We start from the raw sequence: 22369 nt of genomic DNA, 5'->3' as shown, positions 1-22369 counted from the left end.
TTTAATGGTCTCGTTGCAAAAGCTAAATTGTCGCAAGTGAACTTTTATTTATTTATTTTATTTCACCTTTATTTAACCCGGGTAGCAAAGATTATAGCAAACACCACTGGAGCTGAATTGGTGCTCGCTAGCTTTGCAAATTCAGCTATTGTTGGAAGCCAGCCAATATGAAACAAACTATTAAAATTACAAAAGGTTGCAGCATATGTTGTGTAAATGGTGAACTCATACAGCTGTCAACTCTTGTCATTTTAATCCATTTCACATTTGCTAGCTACCTTTTAGATCGAAGCCCAAATAGAATGATTGAAGATGATAGAAGCCCATCTCCTACTGCCAGCCAGCCAGGTAGAAAATGGCAGAAAAATAAAAGACGGACATCAGAGTATTTTTCAGTACACCAAAACGCAAAGTAAGAACCCTAGTAGCCTAATATCTCAAAGACTAGTTGATAAAATGTTCATAAGAAAGAAATGAAATTCTAATGGAAATGTTTCACAATGATGTCATTAGACAGAGCAGGCAACAGATGGCACACAGACAGCAGAGTTGGGGACAGATATGCAGGGACAGACTGGCAGAGACAGGGAGTCTCAGGTAAGTTTGTTGAGTCTTTGTTTGGCAACATTATGAAAGGTTCTCAATTTTTTTGACTTGTAAAATAGGAACATAATTGGAAAATGCCATGGATACCCCCACTCTCAAACTGGTGACTGAACTAATATTTGTTAAAGGCAATGGTATTGCTGTTGTGATTAGTTGTGTAGTTTTGGGTACCGGTAGTTAGGAGTACGGCAAACACCTTATTTCTTTGGTTCCTCAATATACATTTACCATATTACAATGTAGGCTATGTGTTACAGCACAACTTTTGGTGTCCCCCTCAGGAATTGCTTTTGAGAAAATGTCATGTAATTGTCCCCTCCAAAGTTGATATCAGATTTTCGCCCCTGGGGTCATAGGCAGCATTCCTCCTCCTCCAAACACGGCAAGTTGAGTTGATGCCAAAGAGCTCCATTTTGGTCTCATCTGACCACAACACTTTCACCCAGTTGTCCTCTGAATCATTCAGATTTTCATTGGCAAACTTCAGACGGGCATGTATATGTGCTTTCTTGAGCAGGGGGACCTTGCGGGCGCTGCAGGATTTCAGTCCTTCACGGCGTAGTGTGTTACCAATAGTTTTCTTGGTGACTATGGTCCCAGCTGCCTTGAGATCATTGACAAGATCCTCCCGTATAGTTCTGGGCTGATTCTTTACCGTTCTCATGATCATTGCAACTCCACGAGGTGAGATCTTGCATGGAGCCCCAGGCCGAGGGAGACTGACAGTTCTTTTGTGTTTCTTCCATTTGTGAATAATCGCACCAACTGTTGTCACCTTCTCACCAAGCTGTTTGGCGATGGTCTTGTAGCCCATTCCAGCCTTGTGTAGGTCTACAATCTTGTCCCTGACATCCTTGGAGAGCTCTTTGGTCTTGGCCATGATGGAGAGTTTGAAATCTGATTGATTGATTGCTTCTCTGGACAGGTGTCTTTTATACAGGTAACAAACTGAGATTAGGAGCACTCCCTTTAAGAGTGTGCTCCTAATCTCAGCTCGTTACCTGTATAAAAGACACCTGGGAGCCAGAAATCTTTCTGATTGAGAGGGGGTCAAATACTTATTTCCCTCATTAAAATGCAAATCAATTTATAACATTTTTGACATGCATTTTTCTGGATTTTTTTGTTGTTATTCTGTCTCTCACTGTTCAAATAAACCTACCATTAACCCCTGTGCGGCCTCGGGACGGACATCCAGCGAAAAATCCTATCGCCATTAGCATAACAAAATGTAATACATTTTTTTTTTTTTTTTTTTCAAATTAAATCGTTTTCTCCTGAATCGAACCACGTTGTCCGATTTCAAAAAGGCTTTACAGCAAAAGCAAAACATTAGATTATGTTAGAGGAGTATATCGTAAAAGTAGCCACATTGCCATTTTCCGACCAACCACATGCATCACAAATAACCAAAAAACAGCTAAATGCAGTACTAACCTTTGACAATCTTCATCAGATGACACACCTAGGACATCATGTTACACAATACATGCATTCTTTTGTTCGATAAAGTTCATATTTATATATAAAAACAGCATTTTACATCGGTGCGTAACGTTGACTAACTATTTTCCCTCAAATGCATCCGATGAAACAGCGCTACAATTTACTAAATTACTATTCTAAAACATTTTTAAGATGTAATATTGTCATTCTAAGATTTATAGATGAATATCTCTTGAAAGCACCTGTAATGCCAGATTTAAAAATAACTTTACTGGGTAATCACACTTTGCGATAAAAGGGGATGCGATACTCAGAACAATAGGCTAGCAATACAGGTCAGCGCCATCTTGGAACAATCGCATATCAAATCTAGTCTTGTATACTATTGTCAATAATCCCTTACCTTTGATTATCTTCATTCTTAGGCACTTCCAGGAATCCCAGGTCCACAACAAATGTATTTTCCTTTATGTTCCATTAGCTTGTTGTTGTTAGCGCGTTCTGAAGGCTGCACCAAAAGTTTCGACGTGCGCGGGGCTACTCTTTCAACAAAATGCATTTTTTTCTTATTTACGTTCGTTCAAACATGTCAAACGTTGTATAACATAAATCTTTAGGGCCTTTTTCAACCAGAGCTCCAATAAGATTCAAGGGGGACGATTGCATTGTGTTTCAAAACGTTTCGAAAGGGGAGGGTAGCCAGGGGCGCCGGCGTCATAATGGTGATGGCCCTCTCCATGTGACCATGTTCCACAGCGGGTCATTCTGTCAGTTTTCACAGTAGGAGACTCAAATCACTTTGTAAAGACTGGGGACATCTAGTGGAAGCAATAGGAAGTGCTCAATGAACCATAGCTCACGGTGTGATTAATAGGCAACGTGATGAAGTTGAGTCCGCAATTCAGAATTCCACTTCCTGTTTCGATCTGTCTCGGGGTTTTGACTGCCATATGAGTTCTGTTATACTCACAGACACCATTCGAACAGTTTTAGAAACGTTAGGGTGTTTTCTATCCACAAGTATTAATTATATGCATATCCTAGCTTCTGAGTTTGAGTAGTAGGCCGTTTAAAATGGGCACAAATTTTTTTCAAAACGCGCTGTGGCGCCCCCTATCCTAGGCGACCGTCAAGAGGTTAAAATTATAGACTGATCATTTCTTTGTCAGTGGGCAAACGTACAAAATCAGTAGGGGATCAAATACTTTTTTCCCTCACTGTATATGCTACTGCCCATGTCTGATCAGACCATTTTGGAGCCTTGCAGAAAGCCTTTGTTGAACTTGAATTAGTACTTAATGCAGGTAAAACCAAGTATAAGTTATTATCTATATCTTGTAAAACTTTATCTGAAGATTTTATTCATACGTACATTGGATGGTACTGTCATGACGTTGCCCTCTTTGAGTACAGGGAGGACAGTTGACCCCCTCCCCCTTGCACCATCCCCCAACCTACCTCCCCCCACCCAGGCCCTGTGTGAAGGGGTTGTAAAATTCTAGAGGAGAATCTCTTGCCATATGGCCCAGTTGAGACACAGAGGGGTTTCATAGAGAGATACAGGACATTCTTCCAACTCACAGAATTGGGGAACCAAATGACATTTATGTTCTGGAGAAGGTATAAAAGATTGGTGAAGAATCCAGCTACGAACTGGTCCGCTTGGTACAATTTTGTGATACTCAGAAGAGACAATATAGCCATATTACCATAAAACTGTTTATATAATAGCCTCAGCTATGGGACTTTCATCCAAATGGTTGTATAGAATGTATTAATAAGGATAAAGCTATTTTGTAATACATTGAGATGCTGTGTACTGATGTTAATGTGATAGAATGTATTTATGTTCAAAGATTAAATCAGTCATCGGCACGCCCACAGGGACACGGACAGGACCAGGCGTCATGTGAAAAGCCTGTTCTAGGTTCACCTATAAAACCCCTACCCTGATTTACATTGAGCAGACCAGGCCTCCACTCCATTGCGAGTTGGCCAATAGGTTTGACCATCCAATTCCTCTACTGAAAGTGAACTATACCACGTGGTTAACTTTTAGACTATCGATACCGACAAAATAAGAACAAGTCTTTGATATTAATTAATAGTCTGCAGCTAGAAATTATATCATTGAACGCGAAGACCGACGAAACATCCATTCTATGACGACATTAATGAATGTCGCTTTGAAAGATCCATTCTAACCGAGAGAGAGAGAACTCTCCAACAGAACGACTCTCCAACAAGGATCCCGACGACACACTGAGCGTAAATATATATTGATTGCAATTGTTCCCGAATGAGTGAGCGTTCATGTGCAAAGGATTAGCATATCAATTGTTAATATTAATGAACCCTGTGTGCCTCCTCAGCTGACCTTTTATGACCCTTTGTTTAACAGGCCGCCATGCCTGTTTAGCCCACTAGGGCACATTACTCTACCAATTCTTTGTGACGATAATTACTGTTTGTATGCTTTCTGTGAATTACTTAGTTTAGTAAATAAATTATTTTAAGACAATTGATGTATGGATGACTCTTAGTAAAGGCTGGGTTCGTGCAGATACAACAATTTACGACGTTTGGAATGAGACCTGACGCCAGGTAAAATACACCATTTAAACCAGAAGATAATCGGCCTATATTATAATATAATATTATAATATAGGAAAGTTATATTAGGAAAATTATAACTTTGTAATCTGAATATTTTCCTTGGTGCCCCGATCTCCTAGTTAATTATAGTTAAACGATTAATCAGTTTAATCACGTGATAATAATTACAGGGAGTTATTTTGATAAACATGTCTTCAGTTTAATGGTGACCCAAAGACACGACATTTAATTGGATGGTACAACCTCAGAAGGCTGAAGAAATTTGGCTTGTCACCTAAAACACACAAACTTTTACAGATGCTCAATCGAGAGCATCCTGTCGGGCTGTATCACCGTCTGGTACAGCAACTGCACCGCCCTCAACCGCAAGGCTCTCCAGTGGGTAGTGCGGTCTGCACAACGCATCACCGAGGGCAAACTACCTGCCCTCCAGGACACCTACAGCACCCGATGTCACAGGAAGACCAAAAAGATCATCAAGGACAACAACCACCCGAGCCACTGCCTGTTCACCCCGCTATCATCCAGAAGGCGAGGTCAGTATAGGTGCATCAAAGCTGGGACCGAGAGACTGAAAACAGCTTCTATCTCAAGGCCATCAGACTGTTACACAGCCATCACTAACATGGAGAGGCTGCTGCCAACATACAGACTCAAATCTCTGGCAACTTAATAAATAAATGGACTTAAGGTATCACTAGTCACTTTAAATAATGGCACTTTAATAATGTTTACATATCCTACATTACACATCATATATGTATATACCGTAATTTCCGGACTATAAGCCGCAACTTTTTTCCCACGCTTTGAACCTCGCGGCTTAAACAATGACGCGGCTAATATATGGATTTTTCCTGCTTTCAAATTTAAAAAATAAATAAATAAATGGGTCCTGACAGCGTGGAGCATTGTCAAAAAATCCACTATCATCAATGGGTTTCGAAAGGCTGGACTGCTGCGTGTTGAAGAGGGCTCAGCGGGGGATTTGCCTCCGGATGAAAGTGACGAGAGCGACAATGAAAACGATCCAATATCGGATGAAGCAATTCTGAGGCTATTCAACTCCGACACCGAAGGAGATGACTTCAGTGGTTTCAGTGCACAGGAGGAGGAAGATAGCGACCAATGACTTTCTTGGTAGGCTACTGTTTACTGCTAATTCTTTATTTTTTGTTACAAGCCGTGTTTCGTTAAAGCCTATTTATTTTTGTTACAAGCCGTGTTTCGTTAAAGCCTATTTATTTTTGTTACAAGCCGTGTTTCGTTAAAGCCTGTGTAAAGTTCTTTGTTTCAATGTACCGGTAGGCACCTGCGGCTTATAGACATGTGCAGCTTATTTATGTTGAAAATAAATAAAAAAAATAATTCAGTGGGTGTGGCTTATATTCAGGTGCACTCAATAGTCCGGAAATTACGGTACTGTATTCTATACCATCTACTGCATCTTGCCTATGCCGCACGGCCATCGCTCATCCATATATTTATATGTACATATTATTATTCATCCCTTTATATTTGTGTGTATAAGGTAGTTGTTGTGAATTTGTTAGATTACTTAACAGTTTTAGACAATATCATATACATACATGAATGCATCTGCCACTGGTATTGAAGCCTCTGGACGCAGTTTATAGTGCATTACACTTTGTTTTGGGTGATAGTTTCGGCACACATCACATAGTGCATTACACTTTGTTTTGGGTGATAGTTTCGGCACACATCACTGCACTCTGTATCCGAAAGTAGGCTGGTCCTCTTTGGCATCTCGTAGATCAATGCATTCCATGCTTTTTGTTTATAAAGCCCTCTTACATAAATTACCACTCACTCACTTCTCTATTAACCAACAGAAATACTATGAGCTATCAGACACAATCTCAGGAATGGCTCATTCTAAAGTTCCCTTTGATCTCGACAGATTTAGGTAAATCTGCCTTTAGCTATTTTGCACCTTGCTTGTGGAATGGTCTACAGATTTTTTTCATTTAACCTTTATTTAACTAGGCAAGTCAGAATGAGCTGAAGCTGAATTGATTGGTGGCTCTAAAGCAGTTCAGACAGCTATGTTAGGTCCTTTTTAGGGAATATTGTTTTTGTTTTTAGGATTCTATGATTGTTCTATTTTTGTAATTTTTTGTGTGTGTGTTTGTGTTTTTTGATTGCTAATATTTTTGTATGTTAACTATATTTTGTAATTTTCCCCAGGTCGTTGCTCTAAATGAGAATGTATTCTCAGTCAGTTCACCTGGTTAAATAAATAGAAAAAATAAATAAATAAATAAATACACATTTGTGCTTGTACTTTGGAGCAGGAATGTGCATATTGAATACACACTTATACACATTGAAAGCATGGCCAGAAAGCCCATTCAAATACTCTACGTCCGACCACAATCAACACATACTGTAGGCTACCAAAATGATTATAAATATGCACGATACAATGAAAAACAAAGAACATGAAAGCGATCACATATGTCACACACACACACACACACACACACACACACACACAATAAAAGAACAGCTGGAGTTATATCTGAACAATTGATTTTATGCCTGTGAATAAAAAAAAACCACAACCATTCTTGTTGCTAAAAAGACATTAACAAAACATCGCTCTATAATCAGTATCAATGTGACCACGGTGTCATAAAAGACGTCATAAGGATGTTGCATGCAGTTTTGCCTGATGGGCAGTAACTACGTATGAGCGGCATTATGCTAGCTTGAGAGAGTGAGATGTCTTTCCACCCTCTGAATCATTGTGGCCGCTATGTAAAGAAGAGTAATTACACTGAAACAGGACCTATTTACCCCAGGCAGAATATCACTGTGCAGTATTTAAATACCTTAGTCTGGGTCAATATGTAGAGAGCGAGAGCTAGAGAGAGAGAAACTCAACCATGCAACCACGAGTAACAAAATTCTAACAAATAAAAATCTTTAACCAATATACAGTTGAAGTCGGAAGTTTACATACACTTAGGTTGGAGTCATTAAAACTCGTTTTCCAACCACTCAACACATTTCTTGTTAATCTTCCTTGTGCATGACATAAGTAAGTAATTTTTCCAACAATTGTTTACAGACTGATTATTTCACTTATAATTCACTGTATCACAATTCCAGTGGGTCAGAAGTTTACATACACTAAGTTGACTGTGCCTTTAAACAGCTTTGAAAATTCCAGAAAATTATGTCATGGCTTTAGAAGCTTCTGATAGGCTAATTGACATAATTTGAGTCAATTGGAGGTGTACCTGTGGATGTATTTCAAAGCCTACTCACTGCCTCTTTGCTTGACATCATGGGAAAATCAAAAGAAATCAGCCAAGACCTCAGAAAAAAAAATTATAGACCTCCACAAGTCTGGTTCATCCTTGGGAGCAATTTCCAAACGCCTGTAGGTACCACGTTCATCTGTACAAACAACAGTACGAAGCATAAACACCATGCGACCACGCAGCCTTCATACCGCTCAGGAAGGAGACACGTTCTGTTTCCTAGAGATGAACATAGTTTGGTGTGAAAAGTGCAAATCAATCCCAGAACAATAGCAAAGGACCTTGTGAAGATGCTGGAAGAAACAGGTACAAAAGTATCTATATCCACAGTAAAACGAGTCCTATATCGACACAACCTGAAAGGCCGCTCAGCAAGGAAGAAGCCACTGCTCCAAAACCACCATAAAAACGCCAGACTACGGTTTGCAACTGCACATGGGGACAAAGATTGTACTTTTTGGAGTAATGTCCTCTGGTCTGATGAAACAAAAATAGAACTGTTTGACCATCATGACCATCATTATGTATGTATGTATTACTTATGTAGCTTGTCAACTATGTGTCTGTCTATCCCTGTTCTCTCCCCTCTGCACAGGCCATACAAACGCTTCACACCGCGTGGCCGCTGCCACTCTAACCTGGTGGTCCCAGCGCGCACGACCCACGTGGAGTTCCAGGTCTCTGGCAGCCGCTGGAACTGCCGGTCTGCAGCCAACAAGGCTGAGTTCATCTCAGCCTATGCTACCCTCCAGTCCCTAGACTTCCTGGCGCTGACGGAAACATGGATTACCACAGATAACACTGCTACTCCTACTGCTCTCTCTTCGTCTGCCCACGTGTTCTCGCATACCCCTAGAGCATCGAGCCAGCGGGGTGGTGGCACTGGAATCCTCATCTCTCCCAAGTGGACATTCTCTCTTTCTCCCCTGACCCATCTGTCTATCTCCTCATTTGAATTCCATGCTGTCACAGTTACCAGCCCTTTCAAGCTTAACATCCTTATCATTTATCGCCCTCCAGGTTCCCTTGGAGAGTTCATCAATGAGCTTGACGCCTTGATAAGTTCCTTTCCTGAAGATGGCTCACCTCTCACAGTTCTGGGTGACTTTAACCTCCCCACGTCTACCTTTGACTCATTCCTCTCTGCCTCCTTCTTTCCACTCCTCTCCTCTTTTGACCTCACCCTCTCACCTTCCCCCCCTACTCACAAGGCAGGCAATACGCTTGACCTCATCTTTACTAGATGCTGTTCTTCCACTAATCTCATTGCAACTCCCCTCCAAATCTCCGACCACTACCTTGTATCCTTTTCCCTCTTGCTCTCATCCAACACTTCTCACTCTGCCCCTACTCGGATGGTATTGCGCCGTCCCAACCTTCGCTCTCTCTCTCTCCGCTACTCTCTCCTCTTCCATCCTATCATCTCTTCCCTCTGCTCAAACCTTCTCCAACCTATCTCCTGATTCTGCCTCCTCAACCCTCCTCTCCTCCCTTTCTGCATCCTTTGATTTTCTCTGTCCCCTATCCTCCAGGCCGGCTCGGTCCTCCCCTCCTGCTCCGTGGCTCGACGACTCACTACGAGCTCACAGAACAGGGCTCCGGGCAGCCGAGCGGAAATGGAGGAAAACTCGCCTCCCCTGCGGACCTGGCATCCTTTCACTCCCTCCTCTCTACATTCTCCTCTTCTGTCTCTGCTGCTAAAGCCACTTTCTACCACTCTAAATTCCAAGCATCTGCCTCTAACCCTAGGAAGCTCTTTGCTACCTTCTCCTCCCTCCTGAATCCTCCTCCCCCTCCCCCCCTCCTCCCTCTCTGCGGATGACTTCGTCAACCATTTTGAAAAGAAGGTTGACGATATCCGATCCTCGTTTGCTAAGTCAAACGACACTGCTGGTCCTGCTCACACTGCCCTACCCTGTGCTTTGACCTCTTTCTCCCCTCTCTCTCCAGATGAAATCTCGCGTCTTGTGACGGCCGGCCGCCCAACAACCTGCCCACTTGACCCTATCCCCTCGTCTCTTCTCCAGACCATTTCGGGAGACCTTCTCCCCTACCTCACCTCGCTCATCAACTCATCCTTGACCGCTGGCTACGTCCCTTCCGTCTTCAAGAGAGCGAGAGTTGCACCCCTTCTGAAAAAACCTACACTCGATCCCTCCGATGTCAACAACTACAGACCAGTATCCCTTCTTTCTTTTCTCTCCAAAACTCTTGAACGTGCCGTCCTTGGCCAGCTCTCCTGCTATCTCTCTCAGAATGACCTTCTTGATCCTAATCAGTCAGGTTTCAAGACTGGGCATTCAACTGAGACTGCTCTTCTCTGTGTCACGGAGGCTCTCCGCACTGCTAAAGCTAACTCTCTCTCCTCTGCTCTCATCCTTCTAGACCTATCTGCTGCCTTTGATACTGTGAACCATCAGATCCTCCTCTCCACCCTCTCCGAGTTGGGCATCTCCGGCGCGGCCCACGCTTGGATTGCGTCCTACCTGACAGGTCGCTCCTACCAGGTGGCGTGGCGAGAATCTGTCTCCGCACCATGCGCTCTCACCACTGGTGTCCCCCAGGGCTCTGTTCTAGGCCCTCTCCTATTCTCGCTATACACCAAGTCACTTGGCTCTGTCATATCCTCACATGGTCTCTCCTATCATTGCTATGCAGACGACACACAATTAATCTTCTCCTTTCCCCCTTCTGATAACCAGGCGGCGAATCGCATCTCTGCATGTCTGTCAGACATATCAGTGTGGATGACGGATCACCACCTCAAGCTGAACCTCGGCAAGACGGAGCTGCTCTTCCTCCCGGGGAAGGACTGCCCGTTCCATGATCTCGCCATCATGGTTGACAACTCCCTTGTGTCCTCCTCCCAGAGTGCTAAGAACCTTGGCGTGATCCTGGACAACACCCTGTCGTTCTCCACTAACATCAAGGCGGTGACCCGATCCTGCAGGTTCATGCTCTACAACATTCGCAGAGTACGACCCTGCCTCACACAGGAAGCGGCGCAGGTCCTAATCCAGGCACTTGTCATCTCCCGTCTGGATTACTGCAACTCGCTGTTGGCTGGGCTCCCTGCCTGTGCCATTAAACCCCTACAACTCATCCAGAACGCCGCAGCCCGTCTGGTGTTCAACCTTCCCAAGTTCTCTCACGTCACCCCGCTCCTCCGCTCTCTCCACTGGCTTCCAGTTGAAGCTCGCATCCGCTACAAGACCATGGTGATTGCCTACGGAGCTGTGAAGGGAACGGCACCTCCATACCTTCAGGCTCTGATCAGGCCCTACACCCAAACAAGGGCACTGCGTTCATCCACCTCTGGCCTGCTGGCCCCCCTACCTCTGAGGAAGCACAGTTCCCGCTCAGCCTAGTCAAAACTGTTCGCTGCTCTGGCACCCCAATGGTGGAACAAGCTCCCTCACGACGCCAGGACAGCGGAGTCAATCACCACCTTCCGGAGACACCTGAAACCCCACCTCTTTAAGGAATACCTAGGATAGGATAAAGTAATCCTTCTAACCCCCCCCCTTAAAAGATTTAGATGCACTATTGTAAAGTGGTTGTTCCACTGGATATCATAAGGTGAATGCACCAATTTGTAAGTCGCTCTGGATAAGAGCGTCTGCTAAATGACTTAAATGTAAATGTAAATCATTATGTTTGGACGAAAAAGGGGGAGGCTTGCAAGCCGAAGAACACCATCCCAACGGCGAAGCACGGGGGTGCAGCATCATGCTGTGGGGGTGCTTTGCTGCAGGAGGGACTGGTGCACTTCACAAAATAGATGGCATCATGAGGAAGGAAAAGTACGTGGATATACTGAAGCAACATCTCAAGACATCTCTCAGGAAGTTAAAGCTTGGTCGCAAATGGGTCTTCCTAATGGACAATGACCCCAAGCATACTTCCAAAGTTGTGGCAAAATGGCTTAAGGACAACAAAGTCAAGGTATTGGAGTGGCCATCACAAAGCTCTGACCTCAATCCCATAGACATTTTGTGGGCAGAACTGAAAAAGCATGTGCGAGCAAGGAGGCCTACAAACCTGACTCAGTTACACCAGCTCTGTCAGGAGGAATGGGCCAAAATTCACCCAACTTATTGTGGGAAGCTTGTGGAAGGCTACCCGAAATGTTTGACCCAAGTTAAACAATTTAAAGTCAATGCTATCAAATACTAATTCAGTGTATGTAAACTTCTGACCCAATGGGAATGTGATGAAAGAAATAAAAGCTGAAAAATAAATCATTCTCTCTACTATTATTCTGACATTTCACATTCTTAAAATAAAGTGGTCATCCTAACTGACCTAAGACAGGGAATTTTTACTAGGATTAAATGTCAGGAATTGTGAAAAACTGAGTTTAAATGTATTTGGCTAAGGTGTATGTAAACTTCCGACTTCAACTGTACATACCCTAATTATTGCTGAAATTAAATTCTATTTAATCAAACTTCAATGTTACCAAATTCTAAATAGAGATTAGCACAACACCTTGTCAAAATCACAGAATTCAAACAAAGGAAGACATTAACAATGTACAGCCTGGCAATAGAGACAGGACGCCATAGAAAAACATGAAAGGCCAGAGAAAAACATGAAAGGCCAGAGAAAAACATGAAAGGCCAGAGAACAAAGACTATCTAAGCACTGTGGGTCGGTTGAAGTAGAGAATGAGCATCCCTTCCTACTCCCTTGCTCTAAATACTACTCAATAACCACGCCTTCATGCGCAAATATTGATATAATAACCACCATATTGAAGTAAACTTTGAGTCACGCGATGATATGTTGTGTGGTCCTCCCACTACGACTTGAGAAACCATGCAGCTTATTAGGCTACAGATGAAATAAATGATGATGAACTTCACAGGATGGTGAATGTGCTAGTTAATGAGCTTGATGCACCTTTCCATTAAATATCGAGGGTCTTATTCTGGTGACATGATGATCAATGCTTGGCTGCCTTTGACAAATACAAATAAAATCTCTCTTATCCATAATAATCTCATAATGTAGATAGCCTACCTGCACTGTATCTGTGAGCTGTTGGCTTGAGCGCATGTGCCTAGACCAGAGTGGGCAAATTTGCAATATAACACAACACAAGTTTATGTGACAAAACCATCAGTAGAGTTGAAAACGCAATGGAAACACATTTAACTTGTATTTTTCATCTGTTACATGGGATTTTAACAGCAAAGTTATTTGTATGTGTACTACGTGATCACGCACAGCCTTTTATTCACAAACAGTCAGTTTGATGGAGACATCCTAGCTGGGAAAATGCGCATATTGTTTTCGGCAGATATGTGAATATTCGCATGAAAATCTGTTAAGTAATTCTTCATATATACTGAGTGTACAAAACATTTTCTTTCCATGACATAGACTGACCAGGTGAAAGCTATGATTTGTTATTGAGGTCACCTGTTCTATCCACTTAAATCAATATTGATGACCCGGAGGAGACAGGTTAAAAAATTATTTTTAAGCCTTGAGACATGGATTTTTTATTTGTGTTATTCATAGGGTGAATGGGTAAGACAAACATATTTAAGTGCCTTTGAACTGGGATATGGTAGTAGGTGCCAAGCACACCGGTTTTATTCAAGAACTGCAGTGCTGCACAGTTTCCTGTGTGTATCAAGAATGGTCCACCACCCAAAAGGACATCCAGCCAACTTGACACAACTGTGGGAAGCATTGGCGCCAGCATCCCTGTGGAATGCTTTCGACACCTTGTATAGTCCATATCCCAACGAATTGAGGCTGTTCCGAGGGCAAAAGGGGGTGCAACTCAATATTAGGAAGGTGTTCCTAATGTTTTGTACACTCAGTGTAGATTGCTTTGGCAACAGTGGCAACCAGTCATTCATGCTAATAAAGCATTTATTTTATTTTATTTATTGAGAGAGTGAAGCGGTGGAGAGGTAGCGAGAGGGTAGAGAAAGACAGAGAGAGGGTAGGCAAAAAGAGAGCTGTAGGGAAAGAGCGAAATATGTAGGGAGAGGATGTGGGTGGCTTGGGGATGGGCAGGGTTTTATGTGATTGTAGCAGATGTCTGAACTGTCATGATGACCACATTTTCTCCTCTCTCTTTTTCAAGGCAAACCGAGAAGGAAATGAGACAGGAAATGAGCCAATAAAACATTCATCCTTATTAAAGATTTACGACTTATTGGAGATGTACAGTAGCTGTATGAGATATGTTGGGAAAAGCTTTTGTGTATGTGCAGGTGTTCTATAGCAGAAAGAACCAAACACAGATTGAAGCCACAGTGAGCTTAACCTCATTGATTAATAAGGAATCAAGGACTGACATCAGTACTCTTGCTCTGTCTCTTTCTCTCTCTCAGATGCTATGGTTAAGCCTTGCTATTTTATCTGCTAAGTCCAGAATAACATAAGTAGATACCTAGAGACAAGACGAGTCTAGAGGAAAAACCTTAAAGAACAGAAGCAGCACCAGAGCATTGAGTGATAGTTTGTTAGTGTTGTTTAGTGGTTGGTTTGCACTGGGAGAATATGCCAAAGGCTTTCCTATTCACTCAGCTGCAAAACATGGCTGCCTTGTGCTTCAACTGAAAGTGATGGTGGAGTACACCCTCTATGGGCCATGAAAATAATTGCAAGAGGTATACTGTAATGTGCCCACAATTAGGAATATGGATGTTGATTGACTAAAGATTCCTTTGTGAAATGTCCAATCTATAATTACTTTAAAAGGTTTGTTGATTATGCCAAAATTACACATAAGATGGGCTCTCGATCTCCGTGGTCAACTTGAGGAAGATTTACAAGCGTGTTAAAGGGGAATAATGGCAAATTTGGAAAATGTGTCTGTTCCCCTCTGACTCGTTGTTGGACTGTCTGTCAAAGTGCGCACCTCTCTCACTCAGGGAGAGTGAGCTAGAGCTACGTCAGAGTTATACAGCCCCCAACTCACTGCAGCACTATTTAGATCTTTGTGGAATAACACAAACCTACGAAAAATGTAGACTTCTGTAACAGTCCAAATACTAAATTCGGGAAGTCCAATCTTGATCTGACTAAATTTACTGGGATTCCCATTAGCTGACACCAATGGCAACAGCTAGTCTTACTGGGGTCCGACACATAGCGAAAAATACATTACAGACAAAATACTTACATACAGTACCAGTCAAAAGTTTGGACACACCTACTCATTCAAGGGTTTTTCTTTATTTTTACTATTTTCTACATTGTAGAATAATAGTGAAGACATCAAGGCATTGGAAGATGGCGTCGACAGAGATAGTCGCCTCGCGAGTCCTTAGGTAACTATGCAGTATTTATTTAATTTTTTTATGTATTATTTCTTACATCGTTACCCCAGGAAATCTTAAGTCTTATTACATACAGCCGGGAAAAACTATTGGATATAAGAGTGACCTCAATTTACCAACATTACGACCAGGAATACGACTTTCCCGAAGTGGATCCTCTGTTTGGACCACCACCCAACCCAGGACAATAGATCTAATCCCAGAAGCCGACCCAAGACAAAGATGCCGCAGAAGGGGCTGATGGAGCGGCCTCCTGAGCAGGCTCTGTAGACATGCACATCGCCCACCGCTCCCGAGTATACTACTCGCAAATGTCTAGTCTCTTGACAACATGGTAGACGAAATTCGAGCAAGGGTTGCCTTCCAGAGAGACGTCAGAGAATGTAACATCATGGTTCTCTCGGGATATGTTGTCGGAATCGGTTCAACCAACGGGCTTCTCCATGCATCACGCTGACAGAGATAAACATCTCTCTGGGAAGACGAAGGGCGAGGGTGTATGCTTCATGATTAACGACTCATGGCATATGTTGTTATGATTACAGGAACTCAAGTCCTTCTGCTCACCCGACCTAGAATTCCTCACAATCAAATGACGGCCATATTACCTTCCAAGACAATTGTCATCATTTATCATCACAGCTGTGTACATTCCCCCTCAAGCAGACACCAAGATGGCCCTAAAGGAACTTCACTGGACTCTATGTAAACTGGAAACCATATATCTTGAGGCTGCATTGATTGTAGCTGGGGATTTTAACAAAGCAATTTGATAACAAGGCTACCTAAATTCTATCAGCATATTGATTGCACTACGCACGGGGGTATTACAATTGACCACTGCTACTCTAACTTCCACGATGCATACAAAGCCCTCCTCCGCCCTCCCTTCGGGCAAATCCGACCACGTCGACATCTTGCATTGATGATAATACAGTGCCACCGTTGCGGCCCGCTAACAACCACTGCGCCCCCCTCTCCTTCTCTGTGGCTGACGTGAGTAAAACATTTAAACGTGTTAAACCTCGCAAGGCTGCTGGCCCAGACTGCATCCCTAGCCGCGTCCTCAGCGCACGTGCAGACCAGCTGGCTAGTGTGTTTTTACGGACATATTCAATCGCCCCCTATCCCAGTCTGCTATCCCCACATGCTTCAAGATGGCCACCATTGTTCCTGTACCCAAGAAGGCAAAGATAACTGAACTAAATGACTACCGCCCCATAGCACTCACTTCTGTCGTCATGAAGTGCTTTGAGAGGCTAGTCAAGGATCATATCACCTCCACCTTACCGGCCACCCTAGACGCACTTCAGTTTGCATACCACCCTAACAGGTCCACAGATGACGCAATCGCCATCACACTGCACACTGCCTTATCCCATCTGGACAAGAGGAATGCCTATTGTAAGAATGCTGTTCATCAAGCTGGAGGCCCTGGGCCTCAACCCTGCGCTGTGCAATTGGGTCCTGGACTTTCTGACGAGCCACCCCCAGGTGGTGAAGGTAGGAAACAACATCTCCACCTCACTGACCCTCAACACTGGGGCCCCACAAGGGTGCGTGCTGAGCCCCCTCCTGTACTCCCTGTTCACCCTCGATTGCGTGGCATGCACGCCTCTAACTCAATCATCAAGTTTTCTGACGGCACAACAGTAGTGGGCCTGATCATCAACAACGATGAGACAGCCTACAGGGAGTAGGTGAGGGCACTCGGAGTGTGGTGTCAGGAAAACTACCGCTCACTCTACATCAACAAAACAAAGGAGATGATCGTGGACTTCAGGAAACAGCAGAGGGAGCACCCGCCTATCCACATCAAAGGGACAGCAGAGGAGAAAGTGGAACGTTTTAAGTTCCTCGGCGTACACATCAACGACAAACTGAAATGGTCCACCCACACAGACAGTCTGGTGAAGAAGGCGCAACAGGCTGAAGAAATTTGGCTTGTCACCCAAAACCCTGACTAACTTTTACAGACCCACAAACGAGAGCATCCTGTCAGGTTGTATCACAGCCTGGTGTGGCAACTGCTCCGCCCTAAACCGCAAGGCAAAAACACAGCGAAACATAGTCGACATCTGTCAAAATCTGACTGAAATATATGAACCAGTTTCCATCTAAGCATGAGCCAAAACTAATTTACCGCTTCACTGCTGCTGTTTTGTGAGAAAACAAACAAACACACACACACACACACACACACACACACACACACACACACACACACACACACACACACACACACACACACACTTAACTGCGAGGTGTCTGAAGTAGAAGAATTATTTGTCCTGAGACTTCCTCAGACAGCTGCCTGCTGAGAGATTTTCCATTGCCTGTCAGCTGGGATCTACTGTAAACACACACGTCGCTGTGCGGGTGTTGCTAGCTGATGATAATTTGTCAGATGCGATTACAGAAAACACTCTATCAGCATCACCTTCAGCTGAAATATTTATTACCGTTATACATAGTTAAGTTAATCTCAAATGTGACTGAGGGAACACACTTTCAATGGTACCTTCACGCACACTGTCAAGTCATTGTCAGATGACCAAAACATTAGAATTGGAGGAACGTGTGCATTTACATTGCGTTCCCACGATACAGACACAACGTGTAGTGAAACATCGGGTGGGAAGACCGTTGAGCAGTGGTGTAAAATACTTGAAAGTACTACTTAAGTAGTTATTTAGGGTATCTGGTAGCAGGTAGCCTAGTGGTTAGAGTGTTGGGCCAGTAACCAAAAGGTTGCTAGATTGAATCCCCGAGCTGACAAGGTAAAAATCTCCTCGTTCTGCCCCTGAACAAGGCAGTTAACCCCCTGTTCCTAGGCTGTCTTTGTAAACAAGAATTTGTTCTTAAATGACTTGCCTAGTTAAATAAAAAATCTGTACTTTAATATTTATATTTTTTACAACTTTTAGTTTTACTTCACTACATTGCTAAAGAAAATAATGTACGTTTTACTCCGTACATTTTCCCTGACACCCAAAAGTACTCGTTACATTTTGAATGCTTAGCAGGACAGGACAACTGTCTAATTCACACACTTATCAAGATAATATTCCTGGTCATCCCTACTGCCTCTGATCTGGCGGACTCACTAAACACATGCTTCATTTGTAAATGATGTCTGAGAGTTGGTGTGCCCCTGGCTATCCGTAAATAAAAAATAAAATGGTGCCGTCTGGTTTGCTTAATATAAGGAATTTGAAACGATTTATACTTTTACTTTTAATATATTTTAGCAGTTACATTTACTTTTGATACTTAAGTATATTTAAAACCAAATACTTTAGACTTTTACTCAAGTAGTATTTTACTGGGTGACTTAACTTTTACTTGAGTCATTTTCTATGAAGGTATCTTTGCTTTTATTCAAGTATGACAATTGGGTACTTTTTCCACCACTGCCATTGAGCGATGCGAGCATGTGTGAGGGAGCTGAACATAGCACTACCTAGGTTGCTTGTTAGAACCCACATGAGGGCGAGGCTAGCTTGGCTAGGCAAGAGCCGCTTGTATAATGTAATCGCTCTGTAACACACCTTGTAATTCTTCTGCAGTAAATCACGTACACCCAAGTACTTCTCTGCAGATGCCACCACAACATCTATTTTCGGTGATTTAAGTTTCTTTTCTGTGGTACAATTGATAGCCACCTTACTGAAGTGCATTATTCCTATCATGCTATTGGCCTTTGCCTACTCACAGGGATCCTCTTGGATCCTTGAACCATCGTCCTCTTCTACTTTCTTCACTGCCTCAGCATACAAAACCTTCTTTACTACTCTGACCCTGGCAACATCAACCTGCCTCTCTCTCACTGGGCACATTTGATCTCCAGCAACATGAGTACCCCTACAGATAAAGGCCCAATGCAGTCCAAATTCAGTATTTCCTGTGTTTTGTATCATATTGTACAACAGCTGCTGAAACTAATACTGTCAACGTGTTGGTAAAAAAATATTATCTACTCAGGATCTTCTAATCAGCTGGTTTGCATGGGCGGGAGTTCGGCTTTCCATGCTGACATCACCATGCAGCAAATTGGTCAATAGACCAATAACAAAGAGGGTTTCAAACCTCTGGCAAAAACAGCTAGTTTTCCCCTCTCCACGTATACACAATACCAGCAAAATTCTTGCTTAATAAATAACTATTTTTGCCATTTTAATAAATCTATTACAGAATGGCACTTCTTTATTACCCAGAAATCATATCGATATAAAAACAGCTGCTTTGGGCCTTTAATACACACAGCTTTTACCACCTATACTACACATTCCTTTGTCTCATGCCCTCCTGCACACTCACATCTAGGAATCTTCCTCCTTCAAATTGCTGCAACATGAACATAAGCTTGACACCTAAAACACCGTAATGGGTTCGAGACAAGCTCTCACAGGATAACTGACACATCCTGACTTGACTTTGTCAGGTGAAGACTCTGATTCAAAACTCAGCAGGACAGACAGTGTCTTCTCTGTTTCACCATGCTCTCCACCGGGTCTGTGTTGCGTCAAACGGCGGGCGTCACAGATACCGGGAATATTGAATTTCAGTTGATCCTACTCAACACTTAATGCCACCCCATTTCTCACTTCTTTCAACAGCACCTAGCTCTGGAGAGTAAAGCAAGACACAGGTCTTGTCCAGACGAGCGTGGTGCGGAATGCCCGTTCCCCCTGGGCGGAGGAAACGACAAAAATCACCACAAGTCCACTTTAAGTTACTTTCACTGATTCAACAGTCCCCAGACACTTCTCCACCCAACCTGACACCACATATGGATCAGCCAAAAGGCAAGGATCCATTCGCTCCAAAAATCTCACTCCTACAGGATCAGAATCGTCTTTGTCATCAACGGGGTGAGGCTCGAACTTGGCGGTCTTCACTGCACCTGCCACTGCAGGTAATTCATTCTCAGTCTCGTCAGGTTTAATTTCTGAACTACTGGAGTACGGTTTTTGCGTTTTGTACTTGATGACAATCAGAGAATGATGCGACGAAGCCACCTGCCCCGCTGTGGGTTTTGGTTCGAATGCACCCATAACAAAACGGTTTCAAACAAACGCAGATGACCCCCACCAGGAAGAGAAACTACTTGGTTCACCGCTCACTCTTCAATAACCTGCCAATCACTCACATCTTATTCTATGGTATATTGGCGATCACACCTTTTAATGTAAATTACGCCACCTACTATGTGGGATGGAAACACAATTCCCCCCAAAAACTGAACTACCAAAACATTTATAAAATAAACTAAATCAAACAATTTTACTGTTAAAAATGAATTAATAAAACAGATCTGATCCCTACACAGGCGCCAGTACCCACTCGTATCTTCCACTCCAATTTTAGACATTTCCTTTTTTGTTCCAGTTTTCGATACTAGTGTTCTCTATTCAGAACATTTCTCTTCACCAAATTTGCCTGACAAGCTGCTTAATTCGAACTCAGCATCCACTTCCACCATCTTCCCTTCACCCCACACATAAGTAATTGTATTTACTAAAACACTGTCACGTGACGCTATATCACTCACACCTGTGAGCAATTACTCACTTCTTCTTCTTTGAGGTTTATAGGCAGACTACACTCATTAGGTGTTTTGCCGCCACCTACTGTTCGGGGTAGTAAAAAATACCCCAAAAACATAATGTGTTTTGGATGAACAAATTCACGCTACTACCCTGAATAAAAAAAGAATACATACTCCTTCAGTCAGGTTTTAAATGTCTATTCAGATCCCTACACAGGCTCAGACACCAGGGAGGGGGGAACCTCTTCATTCAGTACTCCCTGTAACATTTTGGCTGTAAAGTCCTGGAGATCCAGGTATCTATTTGCCGCCTTCACAATGATGTCTAACTTCTTAGATTTTTTATTAGTTTGACTAGTGCAATTTATATAAACGCAACAAAGTCCACCTTTTTCACTGTTAGTGTGTCGGGATCCTTCTCCTGCATGGCATTCACTGCAGACTGTGGGACATTCACTTCCATCTCATCTCTACTCACTCCTTCAGCTATTTTCACTGCCTCCACATAGGAGACCTGCTGGATAGCCCTGATCCTAGCTACTGCGACCTCCTTCATCCTTACAGGGTTCTCCAGGAACTCGGGAACATGATTCCCATCATCACAACATGCTTTATCTGACTCTTCAGCTGCTAAATATTGCCACTTGTCCAAACTTTTTCCAATTGTAACACTGCAGCGGCTTCTGTACATATGGTAATTACTCACTTCTTCTCAAGCCTTGCTGATGGTCTCCAAGCACCTGTTGGCGCCGGCTGCCGCCACCTAGGGGTGGGATGTATATATGTAGCGTGGTTCCCACCTAGGGGTGGGATGTATATATGTAGCGCGGTTCCCACCTAGGGGTGGGATGTATATATGTAGCGTGGTTCCCACCTAGGGGTGGGATGTATATATGTAGCGTGGTTCCCACCTAGGGGTGGGATGTATATATGTAGCGTGGTTCCCACCTAGGGGTGGGATGTATATAGTGGAAGTTGAATGTCTGACTTTGGCCTACAACACTTACCTTTTCCTAAAACTGTACATGAACAACCTAATAACACTGAAAATAACATCTCTGCATATGATGAGGCTGAGTTGGTTGATGGGACTTCTATACTAGTCTCATCATACAGTATAACTGTACAGCTTTCATATTAATGCAATATGTGTACAAATGGTTGCACAGCGATTCGTAGCTATAAAAATGTACTAATGTTTAAGATCTGGTTCTTTCAACAACTGAAAACTCCAACATAATCTATTTTCTTACAGAAATGATTTTGAAAAAGAGAATAATGATTCGGGAAAATGTGCTCAAACAATTTAGATTGGGAATTACTGTCACCGTTTGGCATTTTGTGATACATCTATTTTTTTAAACAAAATATAGCATCCATAGTCATGTGGATGTGTCAAGTGTTAAGTTCTCTAACTGAGGTTTTTGATTAATTAGACTCCAGTTTGTAAAACATTTAAATGTTCAATCATTTAGCAGACGCTGTTCTCCAAAGCAACTTACAGTAGTGAGTGCATTGTTTTTTTCGTAAACAGACATTGATGTTAGTGGCAG

This window comes from Salmo salar, chromosome ssa10 (genome assembly GCF_905237065.1).
Source record: "Salmo salar chromosome ssa10, Ssal_v3.1, whole genome shotgun sequence".
Lineage (NCBI taxonomy): Eukaryota > Metazoa > Chordata > Actinopteri > Salmoniformes > Salmonidae > Salmo > Salmo salar.
This window is presented reverse-complemented; position numbering follows the sequence as displayed.